Below are 24,684 nucleotides of genomic sequence, written 5' to 3' on the forward strand. Positions count from 1 at the left end.
TCTTCTATATGGGATTTCGTGTTTCTTTATTTTAAATGTTGGTTACGAAAACTGTACAACTGAAACTTGTTCCTGTATCTGTTGCACTCAACGACTTTTCCTCTTTTGCACTGGCCCGTAAGAGGATCGAACTCATGACCTCCGCGTTATTAGCACGGCGCTCTAACCAACTGAGCTAACAGGCCTCATATCGATACTCGGCCAAGAACGATAAAAAATCGTTAATACACAATCAAATGTAGAGATTATGACAGTGAAGGGATTCGAACCCTTGCCTCCGAAGAGACTGGTGCCTTAAACCAGCGCCATAGACCACTCGGCCACACTATCATGGTTATTATTGTTCCCTAAGGTTTTTACATAGCAGATTCTTCATGGGACTCTTCTAGATGGAAATTCGTGTTTCTTTTTCTATAATGTTGATTACGACATCCTTAACAACTTAAACTTGTTCCTCTATCTGTTGTACTCAACGACGTTTCCTCCATTGCACTGGCCCGTAAGAGGATCGAACTCATGACCTCCGCGTTATTAGCACGGCGCTCTAACCAACTGAGCTAACAGGCCTCACATCAATACTCGGCCAAGAACGATACAAAATCGTTAATACACAATCAAATGTAGAGATTATGACAGTAAAGGGATTCGAACCCTTGCCTCCGAAGAGACTGGTGCCTAAAACCAGCGCCATAGACCACTCGGCCACATTATCATTATTGGTATCGTGCCCTAAGGTTTTTACATAGCAGATTCTTCATGGGACTCTTCTATATGGGATTTCGTGTTTCTTTATTTTAAATGTTGGTTACGAAATCCTGTACAACTGAAACTTGTTCCTCTATCTGTTGCACTCAACGACTTTTCCTCCATTGCACTGGCCCGTAAGAGGATCGAACTCATGACCTCCGCGTTATTAGCACGGCGCTCTAACCAACTGAGCTAACAGGCCTCACATCGATACTCGGCCAAGAACGAAAAAAAATCGTTAATACACAATCAAATGTAGAGATTATGACAGTGAAGGGATTCGAACCCTTGCCTCCGAAGAGACTGGTGCCTAAAACCAGCGCCATAGACCACTCGGCCACACTATCATTATTGGTATCGTGCCCTAAGGTTTTAACATAGCAGATTCTTCATGGGACTCTTCTATATGGGATTTCGTGTTTCTTTATTTTAAATGTTGGTTACGAAATCCTGTACAACTGAAACTTGTTCCTCTATCTGTTACAGTGAACGACTTTTCCTCTATTGCACTGGCCTGTAAGAGGATCGAACTCATGACCTCCGCGTTATTAGCACGCCGCTCTAACCAACTGAGCTAACAGGCCTCATATCGATACTCGGCCAAGAACGATAAAAAATCGTTAATACACAATCAAATGTAGAGATTATGACAGTGAAGGGATTCGAACCCTTGCCTCCGAAGAGACTGGTGCCTAAAACCAGCGCCATAGACCACTCGGCCACACTATCATGTTTGTTATAGTGCCCTAAGGTTTTTAGATAGCAGATTCTTCATGGGACTCTTCTAGATAAGAACTCGTGTTTCTTTTTTTTTAAATGTTGATTACGTCATCCTTAACAACTTAAACTTGTTCCTCTATCTGTTGTACTCAACGACGTTTCCTCCATTGCAGTGGCCCGTAAGAGGATCGAACTCATGACCTCCGCGTTATTAGCACGGCGCTCTAACCAACTGAGCTAACAGGCCTCACATCAATACTCGGCCAAGAACGATACAAAATCGTTAATACACAATCAAATGTAGAGATTATGACAGTGAAGGGATTCGAACCCTTGCCTCAGAAGAGACTGGTGCCTAAAACCAGCGCCATAGACCACTCGGCCACATTATCATTATTGGTATCGTGCCCTAAGGTTTTTACATAGCAGATTATTCATGGGACTCTTCTATATGGGATTTCGTGTTTCTTTATTTTAAATGTTGGTTACGAAATCCTGTACAATTTAAACTTGTTCCTCTATCTGTTGCACTCAACGACTTTTCCTCTATTGCACTGGCCCGTAAGAGGATCGAACTCATGACCTCCGTGTTATTAGCACGGCGCTCTAACCAACTGAGCTAACAGGCCTCACATCGATACTCGGCCAAGAACGATACAAAATCGTTAATACACTATCAAACGTAGAGATTATGACAGTGAAACGATTCGAACCCTTGCCTCAGAAGAGACTGGTGCCTAAAACCAGCGCCATAGACCACTCGGCCACATTATCATTATTGGATTCGTGCCCTAAGGTTTTTACATAGCAGATTCTTCATGGGAATCTTCTATATAGGATTTCGTGTTTCTTTATTTTAAATGTTGGTTAAGAAATCCTGTACAACTGAAACTTGTTCCTCAATCTGTTGCACTCAACGACTTTTCCTCCATTGTACTGGCCCGTAAGAAGATGGAATTCATGACCTCCGCGTTATTAGCACGGCCCTCTAACCAACTGAGCTAACAGGACTTATATTGATTCTCGGCCAAGAACGATAACAAATCGTTAATACACAATCAAATGTAGAGATTATGACAGTGAAGGGATTCGAACCCTTGCCTCCGAAGAGACTGGTGCCTAAAACCAGCGCCATAGACCACTCGGCCATACTATCATGTTTGTTATAGTGCCCTAAGGTTTTTACATAGCAGATTCTTCATGGGACTCTTCTATATGGGATTTCGTGTTTCTTTATTTTAAATGTTGGTTACGAAATCCTGTACAACTGAAACTTGTTCCTCTATCTGTTTCACTCATCGACTTTTCCTCTATTGCACTGGCCCGTAAGAGGATCGAACTCATGACCTCCGCGTTATTAGCACGGCGCTCTAACCAACTGAGCTAACAGGCCTCATATCGATACTCGGCCAAGAACGATAAAAAATCGTTATTACACAATCAAATGTAGAGATTATGACAGTGAAGGGATTCGAACCCTTGCCTACGAAGAGACTGGTTCCTTAAACCAGCGCCATAGACCACTCGGCCACACTATCATGGTTATTATTGTTCCCTACGGTTTTTACATAGCAGATTCTTCATGGGACTCTTCTAGATGCGAACTCGTGTTTCTTTTTTTTTTAAATGTTGATTACGACATCCTTAACAACTTAAACTTGTTCCTCTATCTGTTGTACTCAACGACGTTTCCTCCATTGCACTGGCCCGCAAGAGGATCGAACTCATGACCTCCGCGATATTAGCACGGCGCTCTAACCAACTGAGCTAACAGGCCTCACATCAATACTCGGCCAAGAACGATACAAAATCGTTTATACACAATCAAATGTAGAGATTATGAAGGGATTCGAACCCTTGCCTCAGAAGAGACTGGTGCCTAAAACCAGCGCCATAGACCACTCGGCCACATAATCATTATTGGTATCGTGCCCTAAGGTTTTTACTTAGCAGATTCTTCATGGGACTCTTCTATATGGGATTTCGTGTTTCTTTATTTTAAATGTTGGTTACGAAATCCTGTACAACTGAAACTTGTTCCTCTATCTGTTGCACTCAACGACTTTTCCTCCATTGCACTGGCCCGTAAGAGGATCGAACTCATGACCTCCGCGTTATTAGCACGGCGCTCTAACCAACTGAGCTAACAGGCCTCACATCAATACTCGGCCAAGAACGAAAAAAAATCGTTAATACACAATCAAATGTAGAGATTATGACAGTGAAGGGATTCGAACCCTTGCCTCCGAAGAGACTGGTGCCTAAAACCAGCTCCATAGACCAATCGGCCACACTATCATTATTGGTATCGTGCCCTAAGGTTTTAACATAGCAGATTCTTCATGGGACTCTTCTATATGGGATTTCGTGTTTCTTTATTTTAAATGTTGGTTACGAAATCCTGTACAACTGAAACTTGTTCCTCTATCTGTTACAGTGAACGACTTTTCCTCTATTGCACTGGCCTGTAAGAGGATCGAACTCATGACCTCCGCGTTATTAGCACGCCGCTCTAACCAACTGAGCTAACAGGCCTCATATCGATACTCGGCCAAGAACGATAAAAAATCGTTAATACACAATCAAATGTAGAGATTATGACAGTGAAGGGATTCGAACCCTTGCCTCCGAAGAGACTGGTGCCTAAAACCAGCGCCATAGACCACTCGGCCACACTATCATTATTGGTATCGTGCCCTAAGGTTTTTACATAGCAGATTCTTCATGGGACTCTTCTATATGGGATTTCGTGTTTCTTTATTTTAAAAGTTGGTTACGAAATCCTGTACAACTGAAACTTGTTCCTCTATCTGTTGCACTCAACGACTTTTCCTCTATTGCACTGGCCCGTAAGAAGATTGAACTCATGACCTTCGCGTTATTATCACGGCGCTCTAACCAACTGAGCTAACAGGCCTCATATCGATACTCGGCCAAGAACGATAAAAAATCGTTAATACACAATCAAATGTAGAGATTATGACAGTGAAGGGATTCGAACCCTTGCCTCCGAAGAGACTGGTGCCTCAAACCAGCGCCATAGACCACTCGGCCACACTATCATGTTTGTTATAGTGCCCTAAGGTGTTTACATAGCAGATTCTTCATGGGACTCTTCTAGATGCGAACTCGTGTTTCTTTTTTTTTTTAAAGTTGATTACGACATCCTTAACAACTTAAACTTGTTCCTCTATCTGTTGTACTCAACGACGTTTCCTCCATTGCACTGGCCCGCAAGAGGATCGAACTCATGACCTCCGCGTTATTAGCACGGCGCTCTAACCAACTGAGCTAACAGGCCTCATATCGATACTCGGCCAAGAACGATAAAAAATCGTTAATACACAATCAAATGTAGAGATTATGACAGTGAAGGGATTCGAACCCTTACCTCCGAAGAAACCGGTGCCTAAAACCAGCGCCATAGACCACTCGGCCACACTATCTTGTTTGTTATAGTGCTCTAAGCTTTTACATAGCAGATTCTTCATGGAACTCTTCTATATGGGATTTCGTGTTTCTTTATTTTAAATGTTGGTTACGAAATCCTGTACAACTGAAACTTGTTCCTCTATCTGTTGCACTCAACGACTTTTCCTCCATTGCACTGGCCCGCAAGAGGATCGAACTCATGACCTCCGCGTTATTAGCACGGCGCTCTAACCAACTGAGCTAACAGGCCTCACATCGATACTCGGCCAAGAACGATAAAAAATCGTTAATACACAATCAAATGTAGAGATTATGACAGTGAAGGGATTCGAACCCTTGCCTCCGAAGAGACTGGTGCCTAAAACCAGCGCCATAGACCACTCGGCCACACTATCATTATTGGTATCGTGCCCTAAGGTTTTTACATAGCAGATTCTTCATGGGACTCTTCTATATGGGATTTCGTGTTTCTTTATTTTAAATGTTGGTTACGAAATCCTGTACAACTGAAACTTGTTCCTCTATCTGTTGCACTCAACGACTTTTCCTCTATTGCACTGGCCCGTAAGAGGATCGAACTCATGACCTCCGCGTTATTAGCACGGCGCTCTAACCAACTGAGCTAACAGGTCCATATCGATACTCGGCCAAGAACGATAAAAAATGGTTAATACACAATCAAATGTAGAGATTATGACAGTGAAGGGATTCGAACCCTTGCCTCCGAAGAGACTGGTGCCTAAAACCAGCGCCATAGACCACTCGGCCACACTATCATGTTTGTTATAGTGCCCTAAGGTGTTTTCATAGCAGATTCTTCATGGGACTCTTCTAGATGCGAACTCGTGTTTCTTTTTTACCTTTACCTTTTTACCTTTACCTCCGCGTTATTAGCACGGCGCCCTAACCAACTGAGCTAACAGGCCTCATATCGATACTCGGCCAAGAACGATAAAAAATCGTTATTACACAATCAAATGTAGAGATTATGACAGTGAAGGGATTCGAACCCTTGCCTACGAAGAGACTGGTGCCTTAAACCAGCGCCATAGACCACTCGGCCACACTATCATGGTTATAATTGTTCCCTAAGGTTTTTACATAGCAGATTCTTCATGGGACTCTTCTAGATGGAAATTCGTGTTTCTTTTTTTTAAATGTTGGTTACGAAATCCTTAACAACTTAAACTTGTTCCTCTATCTGTTGCACTCAACGACTTTTCCTCCATTGCACTGGCCCGCAAGAGGATCGAACTCATGACCTCCGCGTTATTAGCACGGCGCTCCAACCAACTGAGCTAACAGGCCTCACATCGATACACGGCCAAGAACGATAAAAAATCGTTAATACACAATCAAATGTAGAGATTATGACAGTGAAGGGATTCGAAACCTTGCCTCCGAAGAGACTGGTGTCTAACACCAGCGTCAAAGACCACTCAGCCACACTATCATTATTGGTATCGTGCCCTAAGGTTTTTACATAGCAGATTCTTCATGGGACTCTTCTATATGGGATTTCGTGTTTCTTTATTTTAAATGTTGGTTACGAAATCCTGTACAACTGAAACTTGTTCCTCTATCTGTTACAGTGAACGACTTTTCCTCTATTGCACTGGCCTGTAAGAGGATCGAACTCATGACCTCCGCGTTATTAGCACGCCGCTCTAACCAACTGAGCTAACAGGCCTCATATCGATACTCGGCCAAGAACGATAAAAAATCGTTAATACACAATCAAATGTAGAGATTATGACAGTGAAGGGATTCGAACCCTTGCCTCCGAAGAGACTGGTGCCTAAAACCAGCGCCATAGACCACTCGGCCACACTATCATTATTGGTATCGTGCCCTAAGGTTTTTACATAGCAGATTCTTCATGGGACTCTTCTATATGGGATTTCGTGCTTCTTTATTTTAAATGTTGGTTACGAAATCCTGTACAACTGAAACTTGTTCCTCTATCTGTTGCACTCAACGACTTTTCCTCTATTGCACTGGCCCGTAAGAGGATCGAACTCATGACCTCCGCGTTATTAGCACGGCGCTCTAACCAACTGAGCTAACAGGCCTCATATCGATACTCGGCCAAGAACGATAAAAAATCGTTAATACACAATCAAATGTAGAGATTATGACAGTGAAGGGATTCGAACCCTTGCCTCCGAAGAGACTGGTGCCTAATACCAGCGCCATAGACCACTCGGCCACACTATCATGTTTGTTATAGTGCCCTAAGGTGTTTACATAGCAGATTCAACATGGGACTCTTCTAGATGCGAACTCGTGTTTCTTTTTTTTTTAAATGTTGATTACGACATCCTTAACAACTTAAACTTGTTCCTCTATCTGTTGTACTCAACGACGTTTCCTCCATTGCACTGGCCCGCAAGAGGATCGAACTCATGACCTCCGCGTTATTAGCAAGGCGCTCTAACCAACTGAGCTAACAGGCCTCACATCAATACTCGGCCAAGAACGATACAAAATCGTTTATACACAATCAAATGTAGAGATTATGAAGGGATTCGAACCCTTGCCTCAGAAGAGACTGGTGCCTAAAACCAGCGCCATAGACCACTCGGCCACATAATCATTATTGGTATCGTGCCCTAAGGTTTTTACATAGCAGATTCTTCATGGGACTCTTCTATATGGGATTTCGTGTTTCTTTATTTTAAATGTTGGTTACGAAATCCTGTACAACTGAAACTTGTTCCTCTATCTGTTGCACTCAACGACTTTTCCTCCATTGCACTGGCCCGTAAGAGGATCGAACTCATGACCTCCGCGTTATTAGCACGGCGCTCTAACCAACTGAGCTAACAGGCCTCACATCAATACTCGGCCAAGAACGAAAAAAAATCGTTAATACACAATCAAATGTAGAGATTATGACAGTGAAGGGATTCGAACCCTTGCCTCCGAAGAGACTGGTGCCTAAAACCAGCGCCATAGACCACTCGGCCACACTATCATGTTTGTTATAGTGCCCTAAGGTTTTTAGATAGCAGATTCTTCATGGGACTCTTCTAGATAAGAACTCGTGTTTCTTTTTTTTTAAATGTTGATTACGACATCCTTAACAACTTAAACTTGTTCCTCTATCTGTTGTACTCAACGACGTTTCCTCCAATGCAGTGGCCCGCAAGAGGATCGAACTCATGACCTCCGCGTTATTAGCACGGCGCTCTAACCAACTGAGCTAACAGGCCTCACATCAATACTCGGCCAAGAACGATACAAAATCGTTAATACACAATCAAATGTAGAGATTATGACAGTGAAGGGATTCGAACCCTTGCCTCCGAAGAGACTGGTGCCTAACACCAGCGCCATAGACCACTCGGCCACACTATCATGTTTGTTATAGTGCCCTAAGGTTTTTACATAGCAGACGAGTAACCTGAGCCCCGTTCAAATCCGGGGAACTTTGGTCTAGCGTAAATTCGGACTGTTTTGCTATTAGCTTTTCTGTAGCTCAATCTTCTGCCCGTAATAGATTTCATCGTGGTAAATCTGCCCAGTACCTTACTTGAAAATTTCGTCATCACGGCGATGCTATAGACATCTGGTGGTGATGCTGGTTGTCATCAAATATTGGGTCATCAAGGCGACGACATCTGGTGGTGATGGGCATGTTTGGGCATGTTCCATAAAAGAAATGGGGGAGGAGCCTGTGTTGACCCAGACACAGGCTCCTCCCCCAAAATGTCCGTGACATGAATAAGCCCCTCCCCCAGAAGCTTGCTGTTTTATTATATATGGATTCTTCATTGGACTCTTCTAGATGCGAATTCGTGTTTCTTTTTTTTTAACGTTGATTACGACATCCTTAACAACTTAAACTTGTTCCTCTATTTGTTGTACTCAACGAAGTTTCCTCCATTGCACTGGCCCGTAAGAGGATCGAACTCATGACCTCCGCGTTATTAGCACGGCGCTCTAACCAACTGAGCTAACAGGCCACACATCGATACTCGGCCAAGAACGATACAAAATCGTTAATACACAATCAAATGTAGAGATTATGACAGTGAAGGGATTCGAACCCTTGCCTCCTTAGAGACTGTTGCCTAAAACCAGCTCTATAGACCACTCGGCCACACTATCATTATTGGTATCGTGTCCTAAGGATTTTACAGAGCAGATTCTTCATGGGACTTTTCTATATGGGATTTCGTGTTTCTTTATTTTAAATGTTGATTACGAAATCCTGTACAACTGAAACTTGTTCCTCTATCTGTTGCACTCAACGACTTTTCCTCTATTGCACTGGCCTGTAAGAGGATCGAACTCATGAACCACGCGTTATTAGTACGGCGCTCTAACCAACTGAGCTAACAGGCCTCATATCGATACTCGGCCAAAAACGATAAAAAATCGTTAATACACAATCAAATGTAGAGATTATGACAGTGAAGGGATTCGAACCCTTGCCTCCAAAGAGAATGATGCCTAAAACCAGCGACATAGACCACTCGGCCACACTATCATGTTTGTTATTGTGCCCTAAGGTTTTTACATAGCAGATTCTTCATGGGACTCTTCTAGATGGAAATTCGTGTTTCTTTTTTTATAATGTTGGTTACGAAATCCTTTACAATTTAAACTTGTTCCTCAATCTATTGCACTCAACGACTTTACCTCCATTGCACTGACCCGCAAGATGATCGAACTCATGACCTCCGCGTTATAAGCACGGCGCTCTAACCAACTGAGCTAACAGGCCTCACATCGATACTCGGCCAAGAACGATAACAAATCGTTAATACTCAATCAAATTTAGAGATTATGACAATGAAGGGATTGGAACCCTTGCCTCAGAAGAGACTGGTGCCTTAAACCAGCGCCATAGACCACTCGGCCACACTATCATTATCGGTATTGCTCCCTAAGGTTTTTACACAGCAGATTCTTCATGGGACTCTTCTAGATGGGAATTCGTGTTTCTTTATTTTAAATGATGGTTACGAAATCCTGTACACCCGTCTCCATAAATATGTGACCTACCCGTATGGCGGGAAATTTGTTAATAATGCTGCAACTTGTCTTAACGCTGAATATCATTGCAGCGGCATGTCAAAATTATTTTTTTGGTATTCTTTCTTGCCTGTTTTCTCTCCCACCCCATTATACAAGACAAAGAATACAAAAAAAAATAATTTTGAGATGCCGCTGCAATGATATTCAGCGTTAAGACTAGTTGCAGCAGTATTAACAAATTTCCCGCCATTCGAGTGGGTCACATATTTATGGAGACGGGTGTACAACTTAAACTTGTTCCTCTTTGTGTTGCACTAAACGAATTTTCCTCCATTGCACTGGCCCGTAAGAGGATCGAACTCATGACCTCCGCGTTATTAGCACGGCGCTCTTACCAACTGAGCTAACAGGCCTCATATCGATACTCGGCCAAGAACGATAACAAATCGTTAATATGTTAACTATTAATCAATATGAACTAATACCAGAGGTTGCTGTGATCTTGACTTCGATCAGATAGCTTCTGTATTTCACAAATAGACAGAGATAAAGCCTGTCAGAGAGAAGAGACACAATACATAAATTAGAATGAGGTAATTCACATCAAGATATATCAAGATCATTCTTACGAATATTGAGAGCACAGCAAAGTAACATACCTGTCAGAGAGAAGAGACACAATACATAAGAGTGGTGATTGACACCCACTGACTTCACTTGCTTATGAACTGGCAGAGCCAACTAGTGGTCTCTCAAGGCACTCTGACAGATAGAAGGGGGAGGAAGGGAAGTTTGGTTATAGACAACAAATCAACACACCCACTCAAACTGAACTGAATACACCAATACTTTGAACAAGATACTGAAATCTTCCGGCTTCCAATCCTTTGGTGAAAAGGTCGGCAAGTTGATCTTTCGTGCTGATATGTGTCACGTCAATGACACCTGCTTCTTGAAGATCGCGGATATGATGGTATTTAATATCGATGTGTTTCGTACGCTGGTGATATTCCGGATTCCGCAGCAGACGGACGGCACTTTGGTTATCACACCAAAGTGTTGTTGGAAAAGTTTGTTGATGTCCCACGTCCTCTAGTAGTTGACGAAACCAGGTGATGTCTTTAGCCGTGGAACTTGCCGCCACGTACTCGGCCTCCGTTGTTGATAGGGAAGTGCACTTCTGCTTTCTACTGGCCCAAGCCACAGGTCCGCCGTTTAGAATTAACAAGGTTCCACTGATTGAGCGTCGATCGTCGGTATTTCCGGCAAAGTCAGAATCAGAATACGCCGTCAGCCTGAAGTCGTCACTGCTTCCATAGGAAACACCATGGTCTTGAGTTCCTTTTAGATACCCTAGAATTCTTTTTACAGCTTCCCAGTGGCTTTTGGTGGGGCTGCTACAAAATTGTGACACTTGGCCTATAGAGAAAGCAATGTCAGGACGAGTACAGGTCATGGCATACATTATCGATCCGACGGCTTCACGAAACGGGCAGGAATATTCTTCTTCAATCGTGCTGACTCTTTTAGAAAGTCGTGAGTGTGGATCAGCGGGAACACCTCTTGGATTGCATTCTCCCATCTGAAATTTAGTGAGCACTCGTTTGATGTACGCTTCTTGATGCAGATGAATGATCTTCTTTTCCCGGTCTCTCACAATTTGAATGCCGACGAAACAGCCTGCTGGGCCCGAGGTCATCTCGAACTGGTTACTTAGAAACTGCACGATGTCGTCCAGCTTGGAGTGATGATTGCTACACACCAACCCATCATCAACCCAGATGGCCATAATGATGATGACACCGTCGGAATTGAGAGAATAAACACACGGATCTGCTACACTCGGCTTAAGTCCGTATTTTGTTATGAACTCGTTGAATTTCGAATTCCAGGATCGGGACGCTTGTTTTAAACCGTACAAACCCCGTTTCAGGCGACACACTAGTTTTTCTTGACCTTTGCTGAGAAAACCGGTGGGTTGAGACATAAACAGCTCTTCATTTAAATCACCATATAAAAAGGCAGTTTTTATATCCAATTGGGCGATTTCTAAATCCAGGGCTGCAGCGATGGCAAAAACTGCTCTTAAAGAATCGTAGCGAACAACTGGGCTGTAAGTTTCTTCATAATCGATTCCGGCACGCTGAGTATAGCCTTTTTGCTACTAGTCGGGCCTTGAAACGTACGACGCCTCCACTGCTGTCACGTTTTAGTTTGTATACCCACCGATTCTCGATGATGTTCCTATTTGGTGGGATTTCGGTGAGCTCCCACGCGTCATTTTTCTTCAATGATGCCAGCTCTTCATCCATAGCAGCCACCCACTCATTTGCTTGAGGGGAATCCATTGCCTCTTGATACGTCAATGGCTCTGATAATTCAGCGTCTACTGCAGCGAGGCCGGCATAGGTTGGCGTTTGAGATTCATCGGCCCAGGAGACGGCCGGTCTTCCTTTGTTCACTCTTGCTGACACTCGAATCGGGTGGACTGGATCAGGCCTATCAACAGGAGCGATGTCCAGTTCTTCTTCACTAATTTCTTCGGAAGGAACAAAAATGTCGTTAAGCTCTCCTGCTAATTCTTCTTCGACTGGTTCGGAAGCAGGAGTAGACGTCGATTCAAACTCGGGAATAGTATCTAAATGATCAGAGATAAATTCATCAAATAATACGTCTCTAGAAATTCTAACTTTTCTTGCAGACGGATCCCAAAGCCGAAAGGCTTTCTGAGTTTCGCAGTAGCCGACCAAGACACATTTTCTTCCAGTGGGATCGAATTTTCCCCTTTCCTTTTTGGGCACATGTGAATAAACTGTCGATCCAAAGATTCGAACGTGAGCCAGATTGGGTTTCTTCCCATACCACATTTCATATGGCGTCTTCTCTTCTAGGGCAGTGCTGCTGTAGACTCGGTTAAGAATATAAACTGCTGCGTTTGATGCCTCCGCCCAGAGCTCAGTTGAAAGATTTGCTCCATGTAGCATGCTTCTGGCCATCTCTACTATAGTCCGCATCTGCCTTTCCGCTACTCCATTCTGCTGAGGGGTTTGCGGCACACTAGTCTCGTGTCTGATGCCCATTTTCTTCATCCAGTTTTGTAGTTCATGGCTCTCGTATTCTCCTCCGTTATCTGAACGGAGTGTCTTCACCTTCTGTCCTGTCTCCGCTTCTACTCTCAAGACGAAATGTTGAAAGAGTTCTGCAACCTCCGACTTCTTCTTGATGAAACGAATGACGCAGTACCCACTGTAGTCGTCTTTAAATGTAACAAAAAAACGTGCTCAACCAGGTGATGCCTTCGACATAGGGCCGCAAACGTCTGAATGAATGAGGTCGCCGACTTTAAGTGCCCGAATCCTGCCTGTTGGAAATGGTAAACGATGCAATTTTCCGAAAGCACAACCAGAGCAAACATGGTGAACATCTACACCGGGTGCGATTATTAAATCTTCAACCATACCCTTCTGCTCCATTTTCTTGATGGTGGAAACGCTGACATGGCCAAGACGTTGATGCCACACAGTCATCGAATGAGTCTCTGTTTTGGCCAACTGGGCTACCAATGAAATAACAACTGGTTCAGGTCTCCTTGCAGGTTGGATGTCAAGACGGTAGAGGTTGGTGGACTGGCAGACGCCCACAGCTAAAACTTTTTCTTCTCTGGCAATGGTTAGCATTTTTCCGGAAAACGTGCATACCGCCCCGAGTTTAGTGGCGCATCGAATAGAAAACAGGTTTGCCCCCAAACCTGGGACATAGACGGCATCGTGAATGACAGCGTTGAACCAGTTGCCATCGACTCGACACCGAATTGGAATGTCACCGACGCCATGCACCTGTAATGGATCGTTGTCCAGACCGATGCCCTTCACTGGCCAGCTGCCAGGCTTGACTGAATTGTAGTTCTGGAACTGCCACAACTGATCACTCATATGCTGCAAAGCTCCAGAATCCGCGTACCAATCAGTTTGATTGCACTTCTTGACGTTGGACAGCAAAGACAGAGAAGTAAAAGCGTAGCCGGGTGGCCAATCTGGATTGCTAGAGGCGATGTTGGCTCTGGCGTCTCCTTGTTGCCTTTTATCTTTCTTCTTTTTCCAGCATCTTGACTCTTCGTGATTATTGCGTCTTCGTCCAAGTCCTTCGCAGTAGTTACAAACAGGAGCCGGTCTGCTGGGTTCTTGTGTACCGGAATAAGATGCCCCTCCAGTTGGTCGATTGACTCTCCTAGCAAAGAAAGCAGCATCGGCACTGTCTACCTCACCGTATTGTTGATTCATGGCTTCCTGCTTCATAAGTCGAGCTCGCAAGAGATTGACTGTCTTTTTGCTGTCGTCCAAATTCTCCCAGGCTGCAATGACGTGTCGGTAAGAGGGAGGAAGAGTCGAAGCAATTTTGGTGATGACCTGGTCGTCCGAAACTGGAGATCCGACATCTTGTAGTTGACTGGCCATCAATTCAATGGCCGTGACGTGACTGGATATATCGTGACCTTCCTTGTACTGGTAGTTCAGGAACTGTTGAAGAAGAAACATTTTGTTTTCTGCAGCAGATTGTTCGAACTGACTGATGACTCGTTTCCCTATTTCTGTGGCTGATGTACAGGTAATGAGGGAACGTTGTTGGTCAGAGCAGATGGTGGACGAGATCAGTAACTGTGCTGTGTTGTCCTTTTGCTTCCAACTGGTGATTGCTGCTTGATTGGTGGTGACGCCTGAAGCCACGATTGGATCTGGTTTTGCTTCTGTTCCAATTACTAGATCCATCAAGCTGTGATTGCGAAGCATCAGGCATGTCTGGAACTTCCACACTTGGAAGTTGGTTCCGTTGAGCTTGTCAATGTGTGCAACATCCTTCGCAGTGAAAACTGACATGCTGGTCTTGGTAAGCAACAGGAATGTTCTTGAAATAATAGATGTGCGGTAAATATTATAGCACTGGGCCCATAACCTGTTAACTATTAATCAATATGAACTAATACCAGAGGTTGCTGTGATCTTGACTTCGATCTGATAGCTTCTGTATTTCACAAATAGACAGAGATAAAGCCTGTCAGAGAGAAGAGACACAATACATAAATTAGAATGAGGTAATTCACATCAAGATATATCAAGATCATTCTTACGAATATTGAGAGCACAGCAAAGTAACATACCTGTCAGAGAGAAGAGACACAATACATAAGAGTGGTGATTGACACCCACTGACTTCACTTGCTTATGAACTGGCAGAGCCAACTAGTGGTCTCTCAAGGCACTCTGACAGATAGAAGGGGGAGGAAGGGAAGTTTGGTTATAGACAACAAATCAACATAATACACAATCAAATGTAGAGATTATGACAGTGAAGGGATTCGAACCCTTGCCTCCGAAGAGACTGGTGCCTTAAACCAGTGCCATAGACCACTCGGCCACACTATCATGGTTGTTATTGTGCCCTAAGGTTTTTACATAGCAGATTCTTCATGGGACTCTTCTAGATGGGAATTCGTGTTTCTTTTTTTCAAAGTTGGTTACGAAATCCTTTACAACTTGAAGTTGTTCCTCTATATGTTGCACTCAACGACTTTTCCTCCATTTCACTGGCCCGTAAGAGGATCGAACTCATGACCTCCGCGTTATTAGCACGGCGCTCTAACCAACTGAGCTAACAGGGATCATATCGATACTCGGCCAAGAACGATAACAAATCGTTAATACACAATCAAATGTAGAGATTATGACAGTGAAGGGATTCGAACCCTTGCCTCCGAAGAGACTGGTGCCTATAACCAGCGCAATAGACCACTCGGCCACACTATCATTATTGGAATCGTGCCCTAAGTTTTTTACATAGCAGATTCTTCATGGGACTCTTCTATATGGGCTTTCGTGTTTCTTTATTTTAAATATTGGTTCGAAATCCGGTACAACTTAAACTTGTTTCTCTATCTGTTGCACTCAACGAAAATTCCTCCATTACACTGGCCCGTAAGAGGATCGAACTCATGACCTCCGCGTTATTAGCACGGCGATCTAACCAACTGAGCTAACAGGCTTCAAATCGATACTCGGCCAAGAACGATAACAAATCGTTAATACGCAATCAAATGTGGAGATTATGACAATGAAGGGATTGGAACCCTTTCCTCAGAAGAGACTGGTGCCTTAAACCAGCGCCATAGACCACTCGGCCACACTATTGTAACGGATCATGTTGCACCAGATTTATATTGATTAATGATGTCATGTTGTTCTTATTTCTGAGCTCTGCAGGTGTTCCAAACGTGCTGATTGAACGTTTGGCGTCTTTTGAGGACTCGTATGGAGGATCCATGAGTTCATAGTGCGTGACTTTATTATAATTGCATTTCCGTATACGTGTCATTAAATGTAACCTAACCATTTCTAGAACTGCGTAGTTAGACGTCAACTACGTGGCAATAGAAATGTTTGGGTATAAAAGCTGATGTTTAAAGTTAGTATTGGCATTGCTATTCCGAGACCAGACCTGAGTTAGTTAGAACTGTCAGTTGAGAATAGCTAATATCAATCCAGTGTTCTTCCCTTTTCTCTTCCTATATTTGGTATGTACCCACTTCCTTTTTAAAACCAATACACCATTTACATTTTGGGGAAATCGCCTCCGGCTTTTTCGTGTTCGTTATAATTTAGTGTAGGGTTCTTTACGAGAACCTTTACATAATGGTGGCAGTGATTCTCGAACTCACCCACAATGTTTGATGGTGTACTTGGTATTATTCCTACATTAGTGAATCATTTTTGTGTGTGTGATTTTGATTGCATTTAAATTTTGCGTTGTTTTTTTTATTATTATCAATCATATTATAACATCGAAGAAGTTTTCTCGCACTTTTTGAAAAATAGATTTCCGTTGTCGATATTTTCCGTAAAATTGCGGAGGTTAACAATTTTTTTGGCGATTGGTAGAACATTCTTTTGATTAATCATGATTTAAATGTCTTCTATTTAGTTTTCGATCTGAATCAGTTCTAAAATTTATTTTATTTTTGATTTGAGTTTGGAAAACCTATTTTTTTTTTAGAATGGTTGGTTTTGGATTGATATCGTTGTTAAATTCCTAAGTTAGCAAGTATTTCTATTCTTGATGAATTCCATAGTGCAAGTTGTTGATAAACCTTCTGATTCGAAACTGCGTGGAAGCCTCGAAACGGTAGAATCAAAACAACTTGTTGAAAAGCAGAATGAGTCCGTGAACTCTCTGGTTGCGGCCTTGAAAGATAGATCAAAACCGGTAAATGCTACTGGTACGGAGCAGTCAGAAATGTCTTCATATATTCAAGAACTCTCAAAAGCCGTAGATTTTTTATTAAAAAAAAGGAATGAGGAAACCCATCAGTCAAATAAACATGTTTCTTTCCAACTACCTGGGCAGCAGGGAGTGAATCAGTTTGGGTCGTCATATCACCCACCCACCAGCTACAATAGCCAGCAAAACAAACCATTCCATGGCAAGCCAAACTGACGACCGCGACCGCAGTATCAGCAGGCGCATCAACAGTTTAGGCCACCTTCGTATTCACCAAGCAACCCCCCGTTTTCCCCGAATCAATCAATTTTTCGCCCTCCCAGATCAGACAAAATTTGCGACTTTTGCAAGCTGAAAGGCCACAGCAAGGACGTTTGTTTCAGATATCAACGTATAATGTTAGAAAATGCACAACCTCCGATTTGCTATATGTGTAGGCAAATCGGACACTCGGCCTACCAGTGTCCGAAACGGTCACAGATTGGTAATCCTAATTTACCAAGGCCTCCACCCAATCAGGGAAACAATTAAGTATCAACTGTTTTCACGGGTCAGTTGATAGCCAGAATCTTTGAATAACCCGACGCATTTCTAGACGACTAACCACGAAGACAAGCAATTTAACTCCTCGCATTACTCTTATTAGTTTTAACATTTGTTTCCAAGCCCTATTTGATACTGGGGCAGCAAGAAGTGTGATAAGCACGAACTTGCTTAAAAAATTTTCACAGCGAAGTTGGGGGACCTGCAGTAAACCCGATTTTGATTTGTACGACGTGCACGATAAGAAATTAGATACCTTAGGATTGATCGCTTTCCCTACAGCTACTTTTGTTTTCCTCAAGCAGATAAACTACCCAAAGGGTTAGAAATTTTTGATTTTGTGAACACCGTTTCAAAGGATGGTACTTATAACATGTTAATCGTAAATAATTCATTAGAAAGTGTATGTATACCGAGAGCTACTAACCTAGGGAGTATTGAAGTCGTCGGTAGTCAAAATGGGACAGCGGGAATGGAAGGGATGGGGGGAATGGAAGAAACAAGGAGACAAGATGAAACAAGGTGACAATATGAAATAAGAAGACAAGATGAAATAAGTGAACAAGATGAAACAAGGGGACAATATGAAATAAGAAGACAAGATAAAATAAGAAGACAAGATAAAATAAGTGAACAAGATGAAACAAGGGGACAATATGAAATAAGAAGACAAGATGAAATAAGAAGACAAGATGAAATAAGTGGACAAGATGAAACAAGGGGACAATATGAAATAAGAAGACAAGATGAAATAAGTGGACAAGATGAAACAAGGGGACAATATGAAATAAGAAGACAAGATGAAATAAGTGAACAATATGAAACAAGGGGACAATATGAAATAAGGGGACAAGATGAAACAATGATACAATATGAAACTAGGGGACATAGAAGGACAAGAGAACAGGGTGGGAAGGAAGGAAGGGAAGGGAAAGTGGGAAAGGTTGAAGTTATAAGTACACCAAAGGGGGTGTATTAGACAGCGTATGTGGTGAAGGATAATCTTTACCAAGCTAAAGGGGTGCCATTGGGTTGCGCAATTGGCCTCCTTCGTTACAAGACTAATGAATTATGACCTAAGAGACGTCTTGGGGAAATGTTTATTAGTTTTCTTAGTTAGTGAGTTAGCTAGTTTAGTTTCGTAGTAGTTAGTAAGTCTCGTCTTTTGGTTAGTAGATAGTTTAGTTTTATTAAGCGTAAGTTTATTTTGAAGAAGTTATCACATATTCAGATATGTTTGAAGTCCATATTCGCCATGTATTCGAATTATTAAGAGAAGCAAGTCTACGTTACAAATAAAGAAATACCAACGGCACAAATAGTTGCCTAAGCAAATGAAGATCTGGAATATAAATCAAGAGTGTGTGTGTCCTATAGAAAAGAGCGTGTCAAGTGAAGGAATTTATTCATCTTCTTGTTTTCCATTGTTTTAGTGTCATATATCTTTCTCTTTCTTTCTTGATTTTGCCGTTCTATTAAATTTCATATTATTAATTCTTTCCGCTTCTTTTTACGTCCTTTTCAATTATTTTCCTCATTCAGTTTGACTTTACTTTTCTTTTATTTTCCTATCTTTCATACTTACGTTATCTTTCCAATTTAATTATTTTTTATTTCCAAGTTAATTTTCCAATTTATTTCGATTTTTCTTCTCTTCTAAGATTCTTCTCCGCCTTTTCCTATATTAGTTATGATTTTCCCATTTATTTTGTTTTAATTCATTTTCTTGTCTTCAAATAGCAACCTAACATAACCAAGTTATTGTTGCCATGTATTTTTTTTTAATTCTCTTTCACTTCAGTTTAAAGTTATTTTACCATGTATTTGGACTTTATTCTCTTTAAATTTGTCACTTCAATTTAAAGTTATTTTTAACATGTACTTTGATTTTATTCTCCTTTAATTTTCACTTTAATTTATAGTTATTTTTTGCCATGTATCTTGGTTTCATTCTTTTAACTTTTCCGCATTTAAATTTAAAGTTCTTTTTCCGTTTCTATCGATTCTATTTCTCTCTTTCAAATTTTTCCGCTCTTTTCATTTTAAAGTTATGTTCCCATTTTAGTTCTCGCTTCTACATTATTTTCCCTTCTCGATATTCTTTCAAATTTTCTTGGTTTGTTTTTTCAATTTAATTCTCCGTTTGTTGGATTTTTCTTATCTTTTCCTTTTTTTGTCCTCTCCAATTGCAAGGTTCTTTTCTCATTTATTTTTACACTATTTTTCTCTTATATATTTCCTGTTCTTGTCAATTTTATGTTATCGTTTTCCTTCGTTTAATTATCAAAATACTTCATTTTTTTTCTCCCATTTTCTTTTCTTCTCCGTCTTTTCCCCATTTTTGTTACTATTTCTATGCTATTTATCTTATTTTAGTTTTTATTTTATTTTCCAGCCTTTCAATTGCAACCTAATCTAACACAAGTTATTTTTTTTATGTGTTTTGATCTTAGTCTCTCTTTGGAAATTTTTTCGCTCATCCATTATTTTTTTTTACGGTTATTTTTTCCGTTTTTTGTTATTTTTAGTTATTCTAAATTTTTTTTTCGTTTTGCATGTTCGTTTTTCATGAGTTTCTTCTTTACTTCCAAGTTCTTGTCCATTTCCCTCGATTTTTTCTTATCTTTTTCGTTTTATTTGTCCGTCTCCACTTATTGTTTTTCTGTTTATCTTTTTTTTCCAATTTCAATTCATTGTTTTGTTTTCATTTTCTTTTTCTGCTGTTTATTGTTTTGTTTTCGTTCACGTTGTATCATTGATTATTGTGTGAGAATACTGATGCTACAAGTCATGCTGCTTCTTCGACTCCAAGTCATCGTTCCGGAAGTTTTTTAGGTTACTGTGTGTAATTGCAGTGAGCCTCTACGAACAGAGATCTCCCGTCCTAAATTTTTGCAGAGAACGGGTTTAAGTTCTACTGTATTTTATGTGCACGCTGAAACCAACCAAAACACATTACTGTGCGTTTTTGGCTAAAGAGTGATCGGTCAGCCTAAGTTGGTCGTGATGTGCCTACTAGTGGAAAACAATTCTTCTAGTACTTTCTTGAAATCTCTCCAACTGTTGAAACCAGTTCAGAACAACGACGTTATCGCAAGCAGTTTTAAAGATCAGCTGATTGATTTTTTCAATGATCCAGTGCGAGTGATTGAAACTTTGCGGTGCTATTCGCGATTAGCGATGCACGAAGGGTTAATTTCAACCCCGCAGTACAAAGGGTGGCTAGCCACGTCAATGGTTCGCCTACCAAATGTACAAAACTGACGGCATATGGAAAAACTGCTTTAGCCATTTCGTGCAAAGCAAATGAAGTAGATTTCAGTGTTGAACTATCGGCTTGCGGGCCACAACCAAAATATAAAAACTTTACCATCAATCGCGATGGATGGGAGCTAGTGACCTTCGCCCCATGCTATTGGACAACGGGATTTGTCAACTTCAATGACAAGCCCTATGGGTACCGTAACAACACATGGTACCCAATAGAAGCGAAAATTGTAGTGCCCCAACAGACCCTGGCGCACTCTTTCCGTTATGATGAAGTGCGGTATTTTGATTACCTTCATCAAACAAACCCCGCCTATAACAAGATGGTCTTGGACAGCATGAATGTGTTGGCCGAGATCGTCGCAACAATAAATGACCACTCCTCCGGGAATTTCAGCTCGTCCCATGTGCCACGGACAAATAACGTCTTGATAGCGGCGCCGGACATCTCGGATTATCCGAAGTGGATTCAAAATTTCAAGTTCTATTTTTTCCTTGTTATTATAACTGTTGCAGTTTTGATATTTCTACGTGTTTGTATTGCTTGTGGGTGCTGTAGTTTGTTTAAGTTGAATCGCCGTTCTTCGAAATCTCGTTCACACGCGCAACCTGCTTCCGAAATGGCGCGAAATGGAATTACGGGGCGTAATTCAACGGGGCCGGGAGTGATGTAACGGATCATGTCTTCTATTTGGGATTTCGTGTTTCTTTATTTTAAATGTTGGTTTCGAAATCCTGTACAAATTAAACTTGTTCCTCTATCTGTTGCACTCATCAACTTTTCCTTCATTGCACTGGCCCGTAAGAGGATCGAACTTATGACCTCCGCGTTATTACCACGGCGATCTAACCAACTGAGCTAACAGGCCTCACATCGATACTCGGCCAAGAACGATAAAAAATCGTTAATATACACAATCAAATGTAGAGATTATGACAGTGAAGGGATTCGAACCCTTGCCTCCGAAGAGACTGGTGCCTATAACCAGCGCCATAGACCACTCGGCCACACTATCATTATTGGTTTCATGCCCTAAGGTTTTTACATAGAAGATTTTTCATGGGACTCTTCTATATGGGATTTCGTGTTTCTTTATTTTAAATGTTGGTTACGAAATCCTGTACAAAACTTGTTCCTCTATCTGTTGCACTCAACGACTTTTCCTCCATTGCACTGGCCCGTAAGAGGATCGAACTCATGACCTCCACGTTATTAGCACAGTGCTCTAACCAACTGAGCTAACAGGCCTCACATCAATACTCGGCCAAGAACGATAAAAAGTCGTTAATACACAATCAAATGAAGATATTATGACAGTGAAGGGATTCGAACCCTTGCCTCCGAAGAGACTGGTGCCTAAAACCAGCGCCATAGACCACTCGGCCACACTATAATGGTTGTTATTGTGCCCTAAGGTTTTAACATAGCAGATTCTTCATGGGACTCTTCTAGATGGGAATTCGTGTTTCTTTTTTTTTACATGTTGGTTACGAAATCCTTTACTGCTTAAACTTGTTCGTCTATCTGTTGCACTCAACGAAAATTTCTCCATTACACTGGCCCGTAAGAGGATCGAACTCATGACCTCCGCGTTATTAGCACGGCGCTCTAACCAACTGAGCTAACAGGCCTCATATCGGTACTCGGCCAAGAACGATAACTTAATACACAATCAAATGTAGAGATTATGACAGTGAAGGGATTCGAACCCTTGCCTCCGAAGAGACTGGTGCCTATAACCAGCGCCATAGACCTGTAAGGGTCGTTCGAGACCTTACTTTTACTTATACTAAATAACACACAAGTGATCATCAGAGGATGACGCTTATGTATTACACTTTAACACTACACATACAGTACAAGCAGACAGTTCACAAGAGAGCACAAGAGATAGTTAAGGCTTATATTACCAGAGGCGAGTCCGGAGCAGACTGCCTTTTGGAGGGAAACACGGGGCCTTTTATACTGCCCGAGACGCGTGAGTCATCGTGAGTCATCTTCTGGGTATTTAGGTCACGCCGGTGTCGCCGTTGAACTGTAGACGGTGGTGGACGGAGTTACTGTGAAGGTCGTGAGTGCATCCGCACTTGAGCTGCACGCGTGCACCCGCACTTGAACTGCGCGCGTCCCTGGTGCGCATGCGCGTGCACTGCGTATGAGCGCGGGTTGCGCATGCGCGTGTGTTGCGCATGCGCGCGCAGCTGTAGATGCGCCGCTATACTTGGCTGGCTGCTCGTGCGCTCCTGTGGCTGGTTCCGGACACAGTACATGACAGATACATATAGTTAAGCCGATCCTTACACACTCCCCCTCTTTAATTTGCACTCCGGGCAAATCAAAATATTTGGGATAAGGATCGGGACACTAATACAGTATACATGATTATTGAAAAACAAAATATTTCAAAATACATGTCATACAAAACTGAAAAGGAATAATGGAGAGTGAAACATTGTCCAGAAATGAAGGCAGACAAATAAAAGAAGCATATTTCAAAGACATAAAATTTAAATACTGGTCATCCTCTTTTGAGATGTGTTAAAAGTAAATGGTTATATGTTGTTTCCGTTCATAAAATGATGGAAAAAGAAATATAAAATCCAAATTAATATTCAAATTGTTATGAAAAAGTATTTTTTTTTTCGTTTCTTTTTATGTTTTAGGCCAGCTACTGACCGAGAGAGAGGGGTGGATAGGACAAGTGGAGTACGCTTACATTTTATTAGGGTGGCTACTGTTACTGCTAAGGGAAATGAGGGGGTGGTTAGCGCAAGTGGAGCTGTTGACATATATATTAGTCTCGCTTCCCCGAATGGGAGGGTGAATAGTTACAACCAGTTGACTTTGTAATATATATGCTCTTGGCTGCCTACCCCGCTTGTGAGAGTGGAGGTTCTTTAAAAACTGGCGAACAAATTTGCTTCTGGCAAAATTTATTTTAGGGGAGATTTTGTATGTATTGTACGGATTCATTCTCACTTTGTTCGTCCACTTGTGAAGATGCCATGTCTAAGCGAGTGCGCAAAAGTGTAAATTACGCCGAATCGGATATTAGTTCACTCACAGAACCTAGTTCACAAGTGTATGATACGTCACGACGTCGTTCACGTCGTGCACGCGATCAACTCCCCTTCTCCCCTGCCTCGCCTTCTGTTATTGAAATTGTTTCCGAAAGGGCAAGTAGCCGTAGCAGTATGCCTCCTTTGGAGCCTATTTTTCCACCGACACACCTCCCCGCCGAAGAAGAAAGCTTTCGTGTTCCGTCTCCCTATGATTTCGGCTATCAGCAAGAGTTGGAAGCATCCTATCTAGGGGCTTTACTAACAAGTAAGTTGTTTCGAAACATTTTTCTACGTTCATAATTATTATTGCGAGCCCGAAGGGCGAAGCTAATAATCGCATACGCAGAAAAAAAAAGCCATGTCACTTTGTCTGTAACGCTCTATAGCTCGGACGTTTCACGTTAGATTTCGGACTTTTTGGTCTTAAAAAATACAAAAAAATATGCGGTGCGTGAAATAAGACAGTTTTCAACTGGCTTACGACTATCCCTTCGCGGCGAGCTGATAAGCTTGCTTTTCTATCTTAATTGTAATTTTTTTTTTTTTTAATTTTTTTTTTTAGGCCAAACTACTTCGGAACGGATCGCTGCTTATCACGCCTTCCGTACACAGATGGATGCATTACTCAATACTTTGTCGCCTGATGACGAGTATTCA

General features: G+C 41.9%; 19 non-coding genes across 19 annotated transcripts; all 19 read right to left on the reverse strand.

Annotated features, from left to right (window-relative positions):
• Positions 1–248: 248 nt before the first annotated feature.
• Positions 249–330, reverse strand: Trnal-aag. Its single transcript has one exon. It is a non-coding gene; the product is annotated as a tRNA-Leu (tRNA).
• Positions 331–1,012: 682 nt separating this feature from the next.
• Positions 1,013–1,094, reverse strand: Trnal-uag. The gene has a single exon. It is a non-coding gene; the product is annotated as a tRNA-Leu (tRNA).
• Positions 1,095–1,394: 300 nt separating this feature from the next.
• Positions 1,395–1,476, reverse strand: Trnal-uag. Its single transcript has one exon. It is a non-coding gene; the product is annotated as a tRNA-Leu (tRNA).
• Positions 1,477–1,777: 301 nt separating this feature from the next.
• On the reverse strand, positions 1,778–1,859 carry Trnal-uag. Its single transcript has one exon. It is a non-coding gene; the product is annotated as a tRNA-Leu (tRNA).
• Positions 1,860–2,541: 682 nt separating this feature from the next.
• Positions 2,542–2,623, reverse strand: Trnal-uag. Its single transcript has one exon. It is a non-coding gene; the product is annotated as a tRNA-Leu (tRNA).
• A 300-nt stretch (positions 2,624–2,923) lies between these two features.
• On the reverse strand, positions 2,924–3,005 carry Trnal-aag. Its single transcript has one exon. It is a non-coding gene; the product is annotated as a tRNA-Leu (tRNA).
• Positions 3,006–3,301: 296 nt separating this feature from the next.
• On the reverse strand, positions 3,302–3,383 carry Trnal-uag. The gene has a single exon. It is a non-coding gene; the product is annotated as a tRNA-Leu (tRNA).
• Positions 3,384–4,065: 682 nt separating this feature from the next.
• Positions 4,066–4,147, reverse strand: Trnal-uag. Its single transcript has one exon. It is a non-coding gene; the product is annotated as a tRNA-Leu (tRNA).
• Positions 4,148–4,447: 300 nt separating this feature from the next.
• Trnal-gag lies at positions 4,448–4,529 on the reverse strand. Its single transcript has one exon. It is a non-coding gene; the product is annotated as a tRNA-Leu (tRNA).
• Positions 4,530–5,212: 683 nt separating this feature from the next.
• Trnal-uag lies at positions 5,213–5,294 on the reverse strand. The gene has a single exon. It is a non-coding gene; the product is annotated as a tRNA-Leu (tRNA).
• Positions 5,295–5,593: 299 nt separating this feature from the next.
• Trnal-uag lies at positions 5,594–5,675 on the reverse strand. The gene has a single exon. It is a non-coding gene; the product is annotated as a tRNA-Leu (tRNA).
• A 213-nt stretch (positions 5,676–5,888) lies between these two features.
• On the reverse strand, positions 5,889–5,970 carry Trnal-aag. The gene has a single exon. It is a non-coding gene; the product is annotated as a tRNA-Leu (tRNA).
• Positions 5,971–6,652: 682 nt separating this feature from the next.
• Positions 6,653–6,734, reverse strand: Trnal-uag. Its single transcript has one exon. It is a non-coding gene; the product is annotated as a tRNA-Leu (tRNA).
• Positions 6,735–7,034: 300 nt separating this feature from the next.
• Trnal-uag lies at positions 7,035–7,116 on the reverse strand. Its single transcript has one exon. It is a non-coding gene; the product is annotated as a tRNA-Leu (tRNA).
• Positions 7,117–7,412: 296 nt separating this feature from the next.
• Positions 7,413–7,494, reverse strand: Trnal-uag. The gene has a single exon. It is a non-coding gene; the product is annotated as a tRNA-Leu (tRNA).
• A 300-nt stretch (positions 7,495–7,794) lies between these two features.
• On the reverse strand, positions 7,795–7,876 carry Trnal-uag. The gene has a single exon. It is a non-coding gene; the product is annotated as a tRNA-Leu (tRNA).
• Positions 7,877–8,177: 301 nt separating this feature from the next.
• Trnal-uag lies at positions 8,178–8,259 on the reverse strand. Its single transcript has one exon. It is a non-coding gene; the product is annotated as a tRNA-Leu (tRNA).
• A 1,298-nt stretch (positions 8,260–9,557) lies between these two features.
• Trnai-uau lies at positions 9,558–9,631 on the reverse strand. The gene has a single exon. It is a non-coding gene; the product is annotated as a tRNA-Ile (tRNA).
• A 5,592-nt stretch (positions 9,632–15,223) lies between these two features.
• On the reverse strand, positions 15,224–15,305 carry Trnal-aag. Its single transcript has one exon. It is a non-coding gene; the product is annotated as a tRNA-Leu (tRNA).
• Positions 15,306–24,684: the final 9,379 nt, after the last annotated feature.

This window comes from Daphnia pulicaria, chromosome 1 (genome assembly GCF_021234035.1).
Source record: "Daphnia pulicaria isolate SC F1-1A chromosome 1, SC_F0-13Bv2, whole genome shotgun sequence".
Taxonomy (NCBI): domain Eukaryota; kingdom Metazoa; phylum Arthropoda; class Branchiopoda; order Diplostraca; family Daphniidae; genus Daphnia; species Daphnia pulicaria.